The sequence below is a fragment of the Phaethon aethereus genome (genome assembly GCF_964289735.1).
Source record: "Phaethon aethereus genome assembly, chromosome: 8".
Lineage (NCBI taxonomy): Eukaryota > Metazoa > Chordata > Aves > Phaethontiformes > Phaethontidae > Phaethon > Phaethon aethereus.
In genome coordinates, this window is record NC_138584.1 from 14,355,702 (window position 1) to 14,376,058 (window position 20,357).

Below are 20,357 nucleotides of genomic sequence, written 5' to 3' on the forward strand. Positions count from 1 at the left end.
AGCTGTGAGCAGGAGATTTTTGGAACAACATAGGCCCCTGTGGATCTCCACAAAATATCAGGAATGCAGGAGGATTTTTCCCTATTCCTAAACATTTAGCCTCATTCATGACTCTGATATTAATTTTATATAAATAAATTTTTTAAGTGATAATGGATGTGGGGGGATTTCCATTTCCTCTCTTTTACAAGGGTATTTCCACAGCTTTTAAATCCTCATTAAACATGTCTGCTCTTAGTACATATGTACAAAACGTGGTCAGTGCTATTAAGATGTGATTGCTATAGTAAAAATTTGTTCAAGTTTTTTTACACAAAGCCTATGAGCCTCCAGGTTCATTGGTTAGTGCTCTACCAACTAAAGGGAATATTCTTTAACATTTTACACCTTCATTTACACTTCTTATTTAATGATAGGAAGGGCTATTTTAGGAAAACTCTTAAGCATATATGAGACTTCAGTTACATAGTTAACTGGAACTGATATCTTCACTGATGTTATGTATATATTTCAGTATTTTTTGAGAACTAATAACAAAAATACTTACCTGCAGAGTAACATCTAAATATTGTTTCCAATTAAATATTACAGTGTGGAGCCTACACTAAACTTAGTGTGAAGAGTATTAAGAGATTTTTTTAAAATCCTATTTTGTTTTGTTTCACAAATAAGAGGAATCTTTATTCATTATTTCTTCTTTTTCTTTCGTTTTTCTTCTTCTGTAGAAGGTTTCAGTTTCAATAACTCAGATTTTTTTTTCTGGTGGGGCATTTCCAACAAGATAACTGAAAGAAAGAATAGTAGGAAATCTTAATCAATTTAATTCTACTATTTTTGTACAAATGAACTAGCTGAAATGACAGAGCAGGAACTAGGTGGGAAAAGAACAATAGCATGTTTACGCAATACTAGCGAGTAATATGTGGCTAGATTTGGGAAAGATTTGGAAGCAAGGAGTTTGAGAATTCAGCTAGTATTGGGAGTCATAAGAAATGTAAACTCCCATAAATGGGAGTCATAATAAAATGTAAAATGTTAAATACCCGCAAATATTATGCTACAAAATATCTTACAGTTCTGCTCATTTTAGCTGTCAGAGCAATTGCAGGCTACATTCAATAGTGGCTTGAACCATCAATGGCATGTAAAAAAGTAGTCAGCTGAGTTGTCTTGCTCACTCTTTTCAGGTACAAGTGAGGAAATGTTTACAAAGGAGTAAGAGAGACGTTCAGCATACTGAGTAAGAGATTAGCTGTATTTCAAAATGTTAGAAGCAGGCTTCTGGTAAGGCATATTGGAAAAGAGAGAACATTTAGCCTGTGATCTTGAGAGGACTGGAAGAAGGTACAAGAACAGTTAATGGTGATAGAAAATGTGAGAACTCTCCGTGTAGAAGAGAGCCTTTAAAGAAAAGAACAGCAGGTTTTTGAAGCTACCCTCAAGAGAAAATAAATATGCAAAGGGAAACTGGATGTGCTGAAACTCGTGTATCAAGTTGCAGATGATTTCATAATTAAGGAGAAAGATAGTCAAACTGAAGTCCTGAAAATATGATGAAAAATTAATTACCAGCAAGAAGAGTTTCAAAATAACTCTTAACTTACTGGTAACTGAAAGGAAATTGAAAGAGGAGAGCCCGGGTACTTAAAGAGACACTTCTGCCAGAAAGGTTCAAAAGTTTCACACACCTGATGTGAATTTAAATGCTAGCACTTGCATCTGTTCTATCACAGGAGAATAGCCAGGGTTTGGGAATGCACAGACTTGTCAGGATAGAATGACAGAGCAAGTTACCTTTGTCAGCAGGCTGTCTTCATCATTCTAGGTTATTGCTGTTTGCTTGGACAAAAGTGCTGAACAGTTGCAGGGAACCAGAGGCTGCTAAGGCATGTGATAATCAAAAGGGAAGTACAGGCATGTGGTAGTGAAGAAGGAAATATTTCAAGTTCCTTTGGGTCTGAGAACAATTTTGAACACATGGAGAACTGTATGCTTGTGAGAAGTAGATCTTCCAGATACTTTTCAAACAGTAGTGTTTTAAGTGTTTCAGTGCTTTGCGCTGTGGGGCTTCCTCAGTATTGAACTTGCCAAAATAACTTGGGGCATTTACCATTGCAGTACTGCAAAACTGCTTGGCAGAGAGGCAGCTTTCTTCCCAAGGGTGAATTTCTCTCTGTAGCTGTCTTTTCATAAGATACTAGTTCCTTAAATGTTTGTGCTTGTTCGATATTTATGCTGTGACTTCCTATTCCCCACTGCATGAAGCCATCAGTGTAGTTGGAAGGAGTTTGCATGACTTCTGACTGTCCAAAATGAAAAGAAGAAAGAGGAAATTACTGTGAGAATGTGACCTACACCTGTCTGTGTGCCTGAATAGGAAAAACTATGTACATATTCACACAATGACAAAGGTGTCATCGGGGATCGGTCATTGGTATTTTTATCAGGAAGGAGCTCTGCTTATGTGCATCAGTCTAGCAACAAGTTGTTAGTAAATGTATTACTATGGGCAGTTTTTTTTTCCTGGGGGTAGTTAGAGCATTTAGGAAAAAAGGAAATTCAGAAAAGATTATGTTGAGCTTCTGCACACTGTTGACAAAGTAGGCTATTGTGCAGAAAATTCTAGAAAGAGTGGTAAATTGTGTATGTTGTGAACATATTAAAATGCAGACTATTGTTTTTGCTGTTGTGTAATGTAGAATATTGTGCATGGGACATACAGCTGGGAGTGATTTGTGCCACAGCTAGTTGAAGCATAAGTTTTTAACATGAGCAAAGGTTTCACTTGCAGCATAGGCCCATCCGTGTTTGAAAATAGAGATGATAATAGTAATGTGCTGAAGCTTTTGAGACCTCCAGAGCATATACTTTTGTATGTTTGTTGTAAATAAATCTTTTTAAGGTTACAAATAATATGAAGTTATCCAATATTAAACAAGCTCAATTCCACTAATTTTTTCCATTGTAACTCCCTACTACAAGTGTTACATCACACAAAATCCCCCAGGAATTTGGGGAAATCCCAGGAATCATTGATGAATCTAAATTCTGCATGAGGTCTTACTCTCCATAGTCCAAATATTGTTCTTTGGTTGATGAGCTCTCTGGATAGATTCTTCATGGTCAACTTTAAGACTTTCTTGTAGGAGCCCAGCGGAGCCTGTGCTGTGGAGGGGCTCACAGCAAACACCGCTGGCTGCTTGGGATTGGGCACCTGGGTTCTCCAAAAGTGCTGGACTGTTATCTGTGAGTCATTCCTCATCCAAGCTTCACTGATCTCAGATTTATCATTGTGTTTTACAAGATGGGATTGTCACAGAGCGTTATTTCCCTTGAGTTCTCTGGAGTTTCGGTGCACTTAGTACAGAAAAAAAATGTGAACTTCTGGAAAGAGAAGCTGCTGTGAGGAGCTGGGTCTTGCTTGGTGTTCTTTCCTTGTCGAAGTGGATGTGTGTGTAGGAAACAGGACAAAGGGGTGTCACTTCCCATGTAAAAACTGTCTAGAAGCTGGATATAGCCTAAAGCTGTTTTTTCACTTGCTCGGTTAATATGCCTTCTCTTTTCATCTGTAATCTCAAAACATTTCCTCATAATCATGAGGATATTACAGCAATTCCCATTAGTAACAGCATTTAAAAACTTTCCCTTCCCTTGCAGCTTATTCAGACGACAGTAGATTTACTGAATTAAACACATGTGTTTTTACTGTACCTACGCCCACATAGCTGTTGTAGATTACCAAAACATGGAAGAAAACTGCCACTGATTAATTTATTGGTTTTTTTCCACCCACTTCGCTGGAGCACCCCAACACCATTATCTTTGAATGCCTAAGTTGAGCACCCGAGTTTTCAGAGGAATAAGCATTCCTAACTACTTTAATTAGGCAAAAGATAGTTCTCCCTAACTTTAATTGTGGCTAAATGAGGCAAAGTTCACATACAAAGAGTCTCCCTTGTCCTGCAACTCCTCATTCATTCCCACAGTCAATCTATCTCCTACAGTAAAAGAACTGAAGGTTTCCTGAAGTATGTGGGCATGTGAGTAAACTTCAGTTATCTTTTTTCCCATTTTATAACGTGGATTTGCAACCTTAATAGCATTTTTAAATATAATAGCTCATTGCAGATAACTCCATCATACCTTGTCATGATGACAGAGACCATGGGAATGCCTTAAACTTGCAGCTCCACCAGCTCAGCTGTGCTATATATATGTGCATTTAGGACTATCCTGAGTACAAGCAAGCAAGAAGTGAAACATGTTTGCTCTGAAGGCATGGTCCGTGTATGATCTGGTCATACACAATAGCTAGATAATACCTCCATTTGGAAATAGTTGAACTCTGGTAAAAAAAAAAAATTGTTAGGATTTGCAGAGTTGTAAGTGTTTTAAGGAATATCTTTAAGTAATGTGAGTAACTACGTATCTTTGGCTGCAGGATATTAAAAATTATGTTGTGAGAAAGAGCAGTATATATACCATGAAACCCACTGAGGACTTAGCTATGGCCAGTCTGTTTTATATGGAAGTTGCTACAATACTGGTGATGTGTTTTAAACTCTAACATGGTTGAATAAGCAAGAACCTGAAAATGTGTTTTCCGCTGTATTTGTAAAATATGTATGTACACAGGCATTCATATGTGTAGGGAAAGATCATGCCTCAAAGCTTCACAGATTGAAAAAAAATTATAAAAGATCAGAAATTATAGTGAGAATTCTCAGATTTTGCCTAGGAAATGATTCTGTAGTGATTCTTAAGGATATTGGTAGTATGGAAAATTTACACGATTCAGTGGATATTGTGAGGGTACAGACATTTTCAACATAGTCTTAATTACCCAAAAATATCTCAAAGCAAAAAAGCCTTTATAGGAAAAATGCAGTCATTCCCATCAACCTGTTTTAACTCATGTACTGTAAAGACAATGACTGGGGACTGGTGAGGCTTTGTATGTCTGAATCAATTTTTTTTTTTTTTTTTTTTTTTGGTGGGTGGTGTGTGTGTTATCATTAAAGTCTGAGAATCAGATCAGTGCAGTAAAGCAGCATGGGTCTAATCAGATTTCATGCTGTTGCAGCCTGTATTTTGAAAACCATTGGTTGAGATATCAGGGGAAAAAATATATATACATTAATCAAATTGAGAGATTCTAGAGAAATTCTCTTAAGCAGTATTCATACTTTACCAGAACAAATTTCAGAGATCATTAAAAAGTATCTTAAGAGCTTAGACACAACTACTCTTCAGGTTTCTTAAAAGCCTGACTCATTCTGTTTTTATCAAAGAGAGAAAATGGACTAAAACAGGAGACATACTTTGGAAGGGACCCTGAGACAGATTTTGTTTTATCAAATGATGTCAATACAGAATTTGACTATGTAATTTTTTTTTGTTTCTACATATAGCTATTGATGTGGGAGTTTCTAAGAAAGTGTTTTGATCAATAGTCATCTCCACTAGAACAAGTTTGGAAGTACAACGCACTTCCATTTTATTAACAGTATTTGATCCATGACTAATTGCTTTTATCCTGTGAAGCTGTGTTTCTGTAAATGTATCTTTATGATTTTAATGAATGTTTTTAAAGTCTAAAGCTAATCCTACAGGTGAATGAACAAACTCACCAAGAACTAGGAATAAGTTTAGTTCAATGGTTCAATTTTCTTTTTTTGAATATTTTTAAGGCTTTTAATTATTACTGTAGCACCTCCAAAATATGAGGTACCCCACAGGAAAAATGAGAAGACAGGTCCTTAATTCAGGTAAGTTCATCGGGTTCTGATCTGGCATGTACACAGTGATCAGTTTGCACGGAACTCACAGCTGTATGACAGCTTAATTTCAGTGACTGAGAAGATTTACAGAGTATAGAGGCTGTACGGAGATGAACTGCATTAAGGTGAATCTTCTAGCAGTTAGCTGAGCTTTTGAAAAACAGGAAACCGTTTTAGGGTGGGGACTCCTAAAGCACCTACTGTTCTTTAATGTGATTGTGTGAAATGCCTATGTTTCTGTGACCACTATGCGGGCATTTGGGGTCCTTTATTCTTCTTCTCTTTGCTTCCTCAATATTTTTAAGCTTCTGCTGATGTTACCAACTAACTGCTCCTTCACAAAATGAAACAAAAGCTTGGAAATTACCTTTAGCAAAATCTTTGGAAAAAGTATGGCCATAGCAGAGAGAGGAATTTTGTCATGCTCCTATCACAGAGTTGATTCTCAGTACAGCCGGTACAAAGCAAGACTGACTTAAGAAATTAAAAAATGATTGGTCCTAAAAAGCTGTACTGAAAACCAAGACTAAAATTATGCTGCATCTGGGAACTAGCTGTATGTTAGCTTGATATGTATCCATACCGAGTAAAAAGTAATGCAAAACCAATCTAATTGCAAAAGTAGTATTACAGCAGGTTGGCTTGCCCCTAAATGTAACAGTCCTCTCTCCTAACTAAAAAATTCTTAGAAACTGCCTCATTCCACATGCCATGGCACAGCATGACATATACTGGAAGCTGTATGGTCTTGCAACATACGTAAATGTTACCATGTTTTGCGAAAATGTGTCCTACCTGTTACCATGTGCTATATGTTTTACCAAAACCATTTTTCTACTTGTATTTCATATGGAACGGCTCATCTTGAATTGCCTAGAGCTGAGCCAGGGGCATGGTACAAGCCACAGTGCATACACTGACAGCTGCCCTGAATATCGCCCGTGGTAACAGGGGAAAAATTTATTCTTTGCTACTGTTGCTCCAGTTGTCTTAGTCCTGGAAGATTTTCATTAAACTGGGGACACACAGCGGGGTTGATCAGAGTAACGTTGTGAAAGAGAACAGACTGTAGCAGCCCAGTGCTACAGAACAGTAGTTAGTTTCCATCTGTTCTAACAATATTTTTCATTTTAAAACATATTTTAAATCATATTCAGCTGGGTTATATTGTTTCAAATAAAAAGCCTGCTGCCCAAAAGGTGGCATATAAAAAAATTTAGAAGGAAACTTCCAGTGACCTATTGCATTGTTTTAACATTACTTTTCCTAGCAAAGACTGCTTGTCTTGGCAGTCATTCATACTTTTGAAGTCCTTCCAAAGGAAAACAAGGCTCCATCCTCTTTGAATTGGTCCAAAAGAATTGAAATTCAATACCTCATGCTAATCCTTGCCAATAACTTTCTGAAGTTATTGCAAATAAAGAACTTGCAATGCCTGATTAGTGGCAAGACTTACAGGGCCCACATCAAGAAAATCTCATGAATGTTTGCAAGGCCAAATCACTCTAGTCACATATTTCTCTGTAGAGAAGCAAATAAAATATTAGTGTCTCTTAATTGCCTTAATTTTTTTTCCAAATGAGTACTATCTCTATTATTATTTATAATGGTAATATTAATAAACTCTGATGCTTTACTACATAACAATGGTGGATGGTCATTTATAAAAATATGACTAGAATGTCATCTTAAAACATATATAATGATATGATAAGGAATAGAATATATTACATAGGGAAAACAAACAAACAAAAAAGGTCAGGATATTGAAAGCAATTGTGTACCTGGATAGGGGAGATGACTTCTGTGTTCTGCTGCTGAACACACATGACAATTATGTCAAAATCAAAATAAGATATGGGTGAATTATTATTTTTTGTAACTGAAAATGTTTTTCAACCATTTATTAAAGAAAATTACCATTGAGATTGAGTTACCTATTTGCTTGTACATGGACTTTATGCGTAGATAATACAGTACTTCTGAAGCTTGACATAATTCAACATATAGATACATTAGCTCAGCATTTGAGTTGTCTAGAAAGATTCCAATGGAACTTGGAATGCTTTATTATTTTCTCTTTCTTTAATACTACAATTAGGTCTTTAACTTTCCTGTTTAGTTCATTCATAGTGAGTATTTTCGATTCCAGTTTGAATAGCAGCACACATTTCCTCTGAGCGTGTTAGACAAAGTCAAATAGCAGTCTCCATCAGAAACAGTAGTCCATGGCCTCTGCTTGTACATATGCAAACAACTTGGTGATAAAGGCATTCACCACCAAACTGAGAAAAATATTTATAAATGAACTTAATTTTCAATGAATCTGAGATAACTTAAACTACAAATTCCTTGTCTAATGGAGAATGGAACTAGTAAGTTCATTGTTGAAATGAATTGAGTTTCTCTTTTTGGTATGGAGTTTCTTAATACTGAAAAAATAAATGCAAATGTAGCACTCTTTGTGCCACTAGGAAGCAAATTATTTGTATTATGTAGCTTTACTGAAAGATTATAGAAGACATTGTCAGTAGTCTGCAGTATATACATAAATCACTAAGTAAAAACTTAATCAAAAGGAATGATAACATATGGAGAAAGAGCTGTGTATTTTTTCTTTTGTATATAGTTAGTTATTATATATGTCACTTAGACATTAATAACTTATTATATTGATATATATGCATATGTTTCACGTAAGACCGAATATTTTTATAATATTAGTATAGACCATAAAGTTTTGTGTTGTAAGGAGTTTTAAACTGTAACTGGGAAAGAATATCTTCAAAGGGATATAACAGGATGGGATTAAACTGTAGACATAAACACCTAAGTGTAGGATATCTGTAGGTGTCCATATGTCAACTCGCACTGAAGTCCAGTGAAACTGGTCTAAGTCCTACAGCTAGGTGGAACATATAAAAAATAAAAATAAATATAATTCAGTTTTTGCATGGCAATGATTTTAACTTCTAGACCATCATAAACCTTAAGTTCCCTTTTTTAAACGTTCTCTCTTTGGTCTTTCTAGAACTTATTTTGACTAAGGGTCAAATATTAAGCTCACAGCCTAAATACAGGCAATGCCAATTTTATAAATATCACAGCATAGATGAAATGAGGAAGATTACTTTTCCTATCTGAAGAATAGCAAGCACTGTGCTTTGATAAGTGAGAATTCCTCTCATTTCCAGTCAAAAGTTTCACATTTCCTTGAATTAAGTAGGTTTTGATTTCAGCTATGATACTGTCTGATTATATGATACATTTTAGTTGGGAAACTTTCAGGAAGTTTCTTGTTGTTTTCAGAGATAAAATGCTGAAATTTTATACAGATTTATATGCTACAGTATTTACCACTCTTTGTATGTATTATTCATTCTGCATGGGTTTTGACTTAAAAAAAAAAAGGTGTTTTTTCACTGTTGGAGGAATAATATTTGCAGTAAAGTAAGCCAAGCTAAAGAGGGAAGTCATACCTCAAGTAAGGGGACATAATATTCTGTGCAAATAAGGAAATTATTTAAAGCACTGCATGGTGAACTTGGCCTGTTATGTGTGGTCTTCGTCTTCCGCTGAAGCACCCGCTGTTGCCTATGGCTGTAAGTTAGACAGTGGACAGTGGACCAACAGTAAATGCTGCTGATGTAGCAAATGATCTGTTCCTCAGGCAGATTTTGCCAGAGTACACTATAGTCTTGCACTTCTTGCCTAAGAATGATGAGTTTCTCTGTCCAGGTGGCCAACTTTGTCAGGACAATAAATCGATGTTCTTTCTTCTCTGTCCCGGAGGAAGTGTGGAGGAGGGAAGATGGTCTTCCTTCCAAAGGATATTTGCCTTTGCCATAGTGGTAGAAAAAGCTGATGAATAAATCAACCAGAAAAACAAAACAGAAGGGTCAGAAAACCTATGGCAAAGGAAAAAACAGTAAGAATATTGTATATGTCAGGACTCTGGTTGCCATTTCATAAACAAACTTCTTCCTATTTTTGTATATTTTACTTGGATATCCTGTTTCTTTCTTTATACCCTGTGTGACATTGGGATTTTGAAAAGTACTGAAGCCATAGAAAGGTTTCATCTATGGTGTGTTTGGAGAAGGTGGAGATTTTTCAGCTAAGACTGAGAAATGTTTATAGAGTGATAATAATGCTACTAAAATGCTAAGTGCCAATTTTGTCCCAAAAGGAGAACGGAAAGAAACATATCCGAAAATAAAGTGATTTTGACTATATGCATTAGAGATTTACTATTTTGTATGTTTCCTCTGAAACCTCTTTGTATTTTGAAATCAATTTTGACATGTATTTTCAAGCTGTGTTGCAAAGCCAACTTTTACTCATTAGATAAAGATGTTTATTCTTTGTGATAAAGTTTGCAAACTTTTGTACTATGGCAAAGACAACCTTCTGAACTACAGCCATGCTTTGTGCTTGAGCCCTGGGTTGGGTGGCCTGTCATAGCAGGAGATCGCCTGTAAAATACTTAAGAATCTTGTTCCTCATGACTTCAGTTACACAGATCCCTGGCAGCAAAGTAGCTCTTTAGTCTTTCAGTCATTCCAGTTTTTAGTGGTAGTAAATGTGATGCCTTCAATGTTAAGAAATCAATTAGTAAGTCATTATGCAGCTGAAGGGGACAATGCAAAGTCTAATAGTGTCTCTAGAAGATTCTCTATTTGAGTACATTGGATTTTAGATTAGGCCAGAATGAAAACATAAGTAAGAAGGTGACATAATTAACTTAGGGAAACCTTACCTTTAGAGGTGGATGCTAATAAGCAGCTTTGTAACAGCGTGTGGTGCAAACTCAGCAGATGGAGAAGCTGTAGAGGCAGGCAAAGCGTGGTAACGGGACTGTGCGATGGCCTGGGAGTAATGCATTAGCAGCAGCTGGCAGATAACAACAGCTGTTTTGCAATGCAAAAGTATGGCAGAGTCTCTGTTCAAAATTGGGATGCTCAGAAGAGTTCATTTGATAAAGTTCAGTGGCATTCTAGAATGACTGAGGTTCTTTATCTCCATGCAGCTGCAAAACAGATTTTGTAGTAGTTCAGAGGAGAGCTGTATAAAGCAGCAGAGTTGGTTTCAGAGTAGCAGAACAGAGTAGGTGATTCCAGAGTTCTAAATGAACTAGTGTTAATTAGTAATATTAGTTTCTATTTTTCTACACTGGTTAGGATAAAATTTTGAAAGGCTACAAGCTTTAGGAATACATGTCAGTAGGCTTGTGTTTCCAAATCTCTTAGACATTTCTCAGATTTCTTTCCATTTGCTTGTAGGATTTTTCTTGTATAGAATTATGCTCTCAGAAACACAGACTAAATGCATAGAAACCATCTCTCTGAGTCCCTGTGTAAGCAATGGTATCAGTTTTGCTTCCCCCATTCCCAAGCATTTATCTTTTCATTGGCCTTTGGCCAGTGTCAGAGATGGGATTCTGACTTGATAAAGTTCTGACTGATCCACTGCAGGTGTTTATATATTCTGATGAAAATCTAAGTTGAGTAAACCAAAACCTTAGTGGTGTGTCAAAGTCTGGATAATGCCATCTCTCTGTCCTTATAAAAACTACACTGATGAGCACATTCAAACAGGATTTGAATTCAGAAATATTGTAAATGGGGGAGGAGGAATGAGATCTGGGGTACTAGCTCTCCTCTGGCCTACTTCCCATGATTCTTATGAAGATTCAGAGGAATATTAAATTAACTGGAAAACCCCTCTTTCTCTCACAGAATTAGACCTTTATGTCAAAAGTTTTGGTGTAGAGTTGCATTTCTCATAATATATTATGGAGGAGATCACAAGCAAATAGTTCCAAATAAATGTAAGGAAGAAACAGCAGCAGAATTCATGGATGAAAAAGGTTCCTTTTGCTGTAAGAAGAGAAAAAGTGTAACATCCAACCCAAAACACACCATGTGTTTTATAATACATGAAAATAAGAATAACAGAATAAGAATATTCTCTATAATATTTTATTTTATCTGAACTGTACGTGGTAGTACCATTTGTCCTTCCATTTGAACTACCTGAGAAGAAAAACATTTTTCCTAAAATGTGTGAGACAGTGAAGGCTTAAGTCTATGTTTCCAGAAGAGCTTTTTCCTTAATATCTATTTCCTGTTTTCCATTTTACCTGTGTTTTTTGTTCTTGTATCTATTGCATTATATATTGTGTTTTGTGGAGCAACTGTAAGTGATTCCTGAGCAGAAAGCTGGGGTTTGTTTGGACAGATTTTAAGTTTTAGAGTAAAAAGAACTTACGGTGTTTGTAAAAATTTGTTTTACTACTCTTTCAAATAGCCTCACACTATGTAGATCCTGGAAATTTTACGAAGAAGTTTGTGGCAATGTCTGGCATTCATGCAGACGAGCAGTAAATTTCTCAGTTGAGTAGTAAGTTTCTGACAGAAGAGCCTGTGCCATTTATCTCTGTGGAAAGCACTATTACATTGGCAGGAATGCTAGATTTCATTCCTCTTTAACAGCAAGATTTTAAAGCTGCCTTGGGCTCTGGGCACTTACTCCATATTCATTTGGGAAGCACAAAGCTGCCCTCATTTTTACCGAACACTTCTGTGTGTTGTAAACCCAGATGTGACAATGCAGACTGTACTGTCTTTCACTCCAGGCTCTTGACATTCCATGTACTTGAGAGAGCTCTCTGAATAATGTAGACATTTCTCTTTTGAGAGACAGCAAGCAATTAAAGGCAAGATAAAACTGGAAGTTCTCTATCACATCTCAAGTTAGGCTTCCATAGCATTTCACCTTCAGTGACCTTAAAGAGTAGCTATGAAATTCTTACAACTGATATAACTTGGTTATTATGAGATTACCAAGAAATTACAGATGACTCCTTGCTTGTTTTTATGTCCTATTTCTTCTAATTAGATCCTGCCAGGATTTCCAGTTATTCACAATGGCTTGCTTTATAGCAATGTGCCAGAAAAGTGCTATTCCCAGCCATGTCCAGTAGATAATTGTGTCTGTCCGCCAAAGCACTGAACCTGGTTGTTGGAGTTTTTGTTGTCTAAAAAAGGATCAGAAGGATAAAGTGAATCTTAAATGGCATATTGTACAATATGAATCCTGATGGAAATAGATGAATGCCATAGTCCATAGTATGAAATGCATTCATTAAAAAATTAGATTTTATAAAGAGTAAGGAATTAAAAGATCAAGGTAAGTTTACAGATAATTCAAGAAAATGAAACTAGTTTCACAAAGAATGTTATGCAAAATTGTCAGCTCATCTTTTATTCATCTTTTTAATAAGCTGCAGCTTTAGCATAAATTAATGGCCTTTTTCAACTGTACTGTCCAATACTTTTGATGACTTAGAAAGTAGTGTTGTCACTTGTATTACAATAGTAATATGATGATCTAGTAGGCACTAGTAATTTAATTAATTTAATTAATTTAATTAATTAATAATAATTTAATTAATTTAATTAATTTAATTAATTTAATTTAGGAATTGCCTTCTCCCTGGGTAGTTATGGATCTTTAAACACACTGCTGACTTTTCAACCTGGTGATAAATTTCTCTTCATTCTTGTAATCATTCTGTACTATAGACTCCACCCAAAAATTTGTCCTCCTTTATGTTAAATATTAAAACCTTCTAGTAATAATTTAAAAATAAGTTTTAATAATTAATTGTCCAATTAATTAATTGCATATTTTAAAAATTCCCATTAATAAATCCAATTTGCAGGATAAAAGGAAACAATTTTTTCTTAAATTGTCTGAGATCCTAAATTGTTAATGGAATATAATTGCTGTGTACAAAAACATTTTCTGAAGCCATAAACTACAGCAGGATCTGTATGCTGTCCTTAGAGGTAGAATGAACATCTCTTCATGGCACAAAATTCAATACAGTCATGGCACAAGACGCCTGAAAGTGCAAGGAAAGCAAAGTTAGCAGCTGGATCTTGGCAGCATAGCATACAAATCAGTGTAATAAAATGTAATAATAAATCACATAAAGTTTGATAGATTTAAATCAAAGACTTCAGATCAATAATACAGAATTATTAAGACAGTATTTCTTTTTAGAGTGACATAATTGTATTGCATTCATTCAAATAGTCTAGGAAACTTAGTGTAAGATCATTTGCTCAAAATCTTAATTAATTCACTCTTGAATATGCCCTTGGAAATTCCTGTGCCTTGATCCTGATGGTCTTGCAGATACCAAGTCACCATGCTACTTGACAACCTGAATACAGTTACAGAGGTAAGACTAATCTGAAGCTTATGAGCCTACCAGAACTTAAGTGGATTTGGTTCTTGATTCACAAAAGGTTTCAACACCACATATGCAACATTTACATGTCTTCCTTATGTTGTAGAAACTGTGGACTACACAGAAATGTTTTGTTTCCTATTAGGGTTTCCCAACTTCCAAGTGAAAGGTCTAGCAGTAGCTGCATGGTTGCCTGACCCAGTCAGTAATGATTTCATTCAGTGGGCAGAGAACCTTGGCCAGAAAACCATATAGGTAGAGCATTTGTCTGAAGCTGAGCTGTTGGAAGACGGGTACCAATATCTGTTCCTCATGCTGTGGAGCTAATTATAGTCAGAAATGAAGTCAATAGAGGCAAAATTTATCCAACTAAAAGGGTCATTAAACCATCTGCTTCTTCTGAGTTGGTATTCACATATAATTCTGGGAAATTTCAGGAGGTATCCTTGGCTAAGCAGCATGGGAATGTTGAAAGTCAGACATTTCTCAAGGTAATTCAGCACAGACCTTTTTCCCTGCCTGACAGCAATTTCAAACACGCGTCACATTTCTCAAGTTGCCTTTCTTATCACTAGAGAGTAACATGGTCTATGATAGAGGGTGACACAACTATGAAAGTAATTCTTGCTCAGTTGTCTATATCAGACAACCAGGATTGGGGCTTTGATGCCTAGCCAAGTAATTGCCTTGAAAGGGGAAATAAATCCCAGCAACTCACATCTTTCTTACCCTTGCTTGTCTAGTAATACTCAGCTGCCCATGGTTTTTATCACTTAGATACTCCTACATTAGCATATTCCTTTACTGAAAGTATTAACAAAGCCAGTAGTTAAAATTATACTTGGCTCTGGGGAAAAAAAGAAAGAGATAAATAGTCTAGGTAACAAAACAGCATGTTGTTAATTTAGGGTAGAGCACATTCAAGAGATAAAGGAAAGGTGCCAGGTCCTTAACAGACTTGCAGCTGACTTTAAGTGTCACTCAGTTTATTAGTATATGTACACACACAAAAACACGTGTATTTTGCTACTGCAAAATGCTTTCTCTTGGATACTTGCCATTTCGGTTTGACGGAAGTAAAAATCAGTTCATTCCTTCTTATTTCTGTTTGGAGGGTCATTTCCTTTAGAACTTTCAGTCCATTTACAGAGAGGGAAAAGTGACAACATCTAGATAAAAGAAAGATTTCCTTATGTGTCTTTAATTAAAAAAAAAAAAAAAATAGAGCAATCCTTGTAAGATTTAATATCTTCCAGATCCCTGGAAGATTTAAAAATTGTGATTCTTGAATCATTCAATGTTAAGTCATTTAATTCCTTTCTGATATCTTTGTAATATTTCTACCCGTTAGTAAGCCAGTCCACTGTGGGACTACAAAGATAACATTTATATAATGCAGTGCAGCAAAAATAACACCTATACAGCTGAACACAGCTCTTCACAATATGAACCACAGTAAAAGAATAAAGAATACAGTCTGTGATAGACAAGTTGAAGTGTAGTCAGTTAGTAGCGGTGCAGTTACCAGTAGCGTGTCCAGGAGAATCCAAGTTCTGCATTTGTTCCAGCTGGTATTGTTTGTTACAGACTTTGCTCTCATCATTCCCCTTTGTCTTTCTGGGCCCATAGGGACATACACGTACCTCATGACTGAAGAGCAGGAAGGAGGTGGGAAAGAGGGAAGTGACTGATATCCATTTTCCCATAGTCGAAGATCTACAAGTGCTTTGGAGAGCTGGTGAGTAATAACAAAGTTTGATCAAAAAATTCTCCACCCTTTTCTTGATTAACTTAATCTGATCATGTGAAATACTGGCTTTAATGAGGGACACAATGATATTTAGTGGTATTGGAATTTCATGTGGAGTGTTGGGGGAATTAAGCAATTTAGTCATATTCCGTGTTCAATGTTTTCAGCTGACTTTATCTTGCCATATCCCAGGTTCTAGCCAGAACTGCACTTTGACCAAAATCCCACTTTATTTTTTTAGTCTGACAATTTTGAATGAGTTTTGTCTGAAAAACTATAATTCCAATGAGAACAAACAACTTTGACATGTCTCGGTATATTTGGCTCAAAATAAAAGTAGATCTGAGCTCTCACATCAAAATTCCCAAGGAGATTTTGAATACTCCAAGGCTTGTATTTGAATTTCTTCATATACACTAGAGAATATTTCAAAAGGAAAACATAATTTACATATGTCAATATGAAGACAATAGAAGATCAGCTACCCAAACTAATAAAGTTTGACTTACAGTATAGTACTCAGCACTCTAAGAAGTACGTGGATTTAAAGTCTGTTCAACAGTTTCACTTTTGGATCCAGCATCACTAAAATCATACCTTTTTTTGTTTTTCAGAAATAAGATTTGGAATTTCCACAGCTTGTCTTTTGCCAGCAACTAAGAGTAAGATAAAAAGTAGGGACTTTTTTCTCTAGTGGTCTTCTATTTATTTTTTAGATTAATTTCTTGTTCCATCTGTGAAATGAAATAGACAATGCCTCTGGATAGAAGCAAATAAGAAATTAGCTATTTTGTAGTCTATGCAAGTTATCATACTTCTGTATTATTTTATCTGTCATCTTTTTTGATAAAAAAAGTTTTTTCTTTTTTCTCTTTTTTCAATAGATGACAAGTTAGATGTGGAGTACAATTGTAAGATGTGATGTGGGTTACAGGGTAATGCGTTGGTGTTCTTTTTGTAGCTAGGAACAAAGTTACAATTCCTGAAACAGACACAACCCTTTAAATAGATCTCCATGTAGATCTCATCCTTCCCATCTGGAGATGAAAATTATAGGGAGTCAGTGATGCTCTCCTCCCGCTGTACAGGGGCTATACAGAGGTTGTAGTATGAGAAAGTGATGGTGATGAGAAAGGTGGAGGGAGTTAGGGAAAGCAAAGAGTCAGGGAAGCTCTGGGAACCAAAAAGCCAGTAGGCACTGAGGAAGGAAAGACAGTATGTAACCCTATTGAAGTTGCTGAGAACTGAACATTTTGAAGCTGGCAGATCACTATCTGCTGTATAAATCATATAGTCAGCAGTATTCATACATGTCTTCCAGATTCATTTAGTGGTATTGGAATTTCATGTGGAGTGTTGGGGAAATTAAGTAACTTGGTCATATTCCCTGTTCAGTGTTTTCAGCTGACTTTATCTTGCCGTATCCCAGGTACTAGCCAGCATTTTTTCAGTTACTTTATCAAGATATGACCATATTAAAGGTGTTACCTTGGATGTGGTGCCTGAAGGGCTTGGCATTTCTTCTTTGTTGATATTTTTCCCTGAGAGAATAGTTCTCATTTGAGTTACAGCACATTCTTCTTGCTTTTATTCTTTCGGTATGATCATACTGTGGAGGTATCAGACACTCTTTGCATAGGGTGAAAGCTCTTCATCCCAGCTGCTCCCGTAAAGCATCAGAAACTCTGTAAATGCTTTCTTATACTCACAAGTCCAGTGCACATCCCAAGGAGATCTTCCATGAGAGGAGTGAGGGCTGCAGTTTGAATAGGGGACCTAAGTATAAACTTGCTGTAATACCTCTATGATCTTATGCTGAAGAATTGTTGAGTCACTTAGCTGCATCTTCTCCCCTGAATGCCATGCCTTCTGCAGAAGGATTCTGCCCTCTCAAGCTTATGGGGCACAAAGATGCTTAATAATAAACATGTTGCATATGTTTCTGTGTTGGGGGCCTGTAGAAGTTGTAACTCAAGCACTGGGTAGTTTAGCAGAAATCCCAAATGGTGGCTCTAGGTGCAGATGTTGGGGTGAAATGCCATGAAGCGTTTTATTATTGACACAGGAAACAGAATGCCAGATCAGATGAATTTTCTTCTACCTTTTTAATAAATCTCTGCCAAAAGAGAAGGATTAGCCTTCTTCTCCATAGGTCCTGGGCCAATAAGCACAAAACCGGTGGTGAAGGTTTTAAGAGACCATATTCTGCATGAGGTTTAGCGTTTCAGCTTTCCTCTAATAGACTCCATGAGACAGTGTAGTACATTAAAAACTGCAGGAAGAGGGTTAGAAATGTTGGATAACTAACATGTTGCATAACATGCGTTTTGTTCAAATAATTCATTAAGGTATCAAGACTTGGTACCTCTTTTGTCTAGAGGAAATTAATTGAAGTTCATCATATAGGTATTTAACAGGGTTGTGGAAGTATGAGTTAAAGCAAATGCTTAGCACAGTTCTGAAATGCTTTGCTTTTCTTAGATTCCAGAAAAGTCTAAAGTAAGTTTCAGTTTCCTGAAGGACATTTGTGTTTTCTGATGCCAGGCCAAAAATGATGTGTTCAGTATTTCCAAAAACTCCCTTCCGACACACAGTTGTTTTATCTTTGTCCATCAAAGCCTGAGAAAAGTCTCTTTTGATTACTAGATGTATTGGAAAACATATATTTACATCCCTGTGCTTAATTCTTTTAATCTTTTTTGCCTTTAGTAATATTTTTGTAATACTTGTTACATTCCAGTCTTCATTATGCTCTGCATGTGTCGAGATTTCTTCCAGTTGATTCTATAATACTTGATCTCACCGTGAATCTAGATGCATCCCTTATTTTTATCCCCAGGATCTTCCTCTCTGCCATTTGAATAAAAAGCTAGATTATCTGAACTCTTAAGGTCAACTTCTAAAACTTGTCAGCTGATCTCTATTTATTTTCAGACAGAACAGCCAGTTCTGAAAATAAGCAAACTTGATACTCATTGTCTTATTTGCAGGTTGATGCTGAGGATAGTAGGAGCAACAATAAAGTACATGTTCTTTCTAAATACATCGAAGGCTCACATTTGTAGTTGGGTAATGAGCAAGTTTTAAGAATTTTTTTATTTTCTTGGCAGATTTGTACTTCCTTTAATAATATTTCTTGGCTAACCCTGCTGTTACCTATACTGTCGTGAGTTAAATTTGTCTGATCACTCAGTATAGTAGTCACTCTGGTAAGGATCCAACTCCAGTAAAGTTAATGGCAGCTGTCCAGTTTAATTTACTGAGAGCTGGATCAGACTTATTTCCTATTTCATGTTATCTGATGAAAGACTTGATTACAATTTTTCCAGCATGCGGATATGGCCTCCTATGTTTATATCTTTTTGTGTCTAGAAACTGATTTCCCAGAAATAGGGAAATTTTGCCTTTTCTCCTTCAGCTTAGCCTATGATTATTTAAGCAGTCAAAGCAGAAAAGTTTCACTTCTTGCTTCTTTCTGCCTATGGTTAAAAAGTATTTATTTGCAACTTAACTAAGAGAGTACACTTTTCTTCAACAAAAGAAGTGGAGTAACATTCTGTAGATGTGGTTTGCTACCTACTCTGGATAGATTTTGGGCTTCTGGATTTGGTAGCAGTACTTCCAGAACAGTATGCTGCTTGCATTTCCTGAGACCTATGAGATTATTTTGTTCCTTCCTCCTCTAATAAAAATAATGATAATACAAATAATACATTATGGGAGAATACACTGTGGCAGTTTCAGTGAATTTCAGCTTTAATTACTTTTGGTTAGGCCTTGCTAGGTGCTTCAGATTTCCCTGTTTTATTGTATTCTGGGTACTTATTTGGTTGTCCTGTTTAGTTTTTCCATATTTCTAAATATCATTATTATTATTATTAATTATTATTATTATGAAGACATACTTCCTGCCTGAGATCACAATTTTATCTTTCCACAACCATGACATGACTTTTATATTTATGAGTTTATGATGTGTATGAAAAAGTGGTTGATGCTTCTTATTTTGCCTAGTGTAAGGTCTTTGACAGAGTCATAAATATATTTATTACAATGTGCTTTGATGTCTCTGTAGCAGCTTGTACTGTCCAGTGGTCCTTTGATGAAGATGCAAATGCAGGGGCAGCTGCAGTTAGGGGAAAAGCAGAAAAAAATAGTTCCTGAAGAAGACATGCTGCCTGTAGGTCAGCGGGAGCTTTATATCCTCTGGTACTACTCTCATCTGAACATTGTATTTTGGAGTTAGCATTAGGTTATTAACCGTGAAATCTGCTTGACTCAAAAATGTGTTGGGTTGTTGTAGTGCCAGCTTTTCAGCAAAAATATTTCTTTTATAATTTACAGCATTGTTACTTCAACCTTTATTTTTCCGAGTTATTATTAATTTACTGGTTATTTGAATCTGTGTTATTTATAAAATATACTATATGATGACAATATTTCATCGACATCAAATGACCAAACTATTACATACCAAATGATTTGCCAGAGACATTTCCAAAACATATATATGTATTTGTTTTGAATTTCTTGCTGCTTTCTTTCTTTTTTTTTTTTTTTTAGTGAT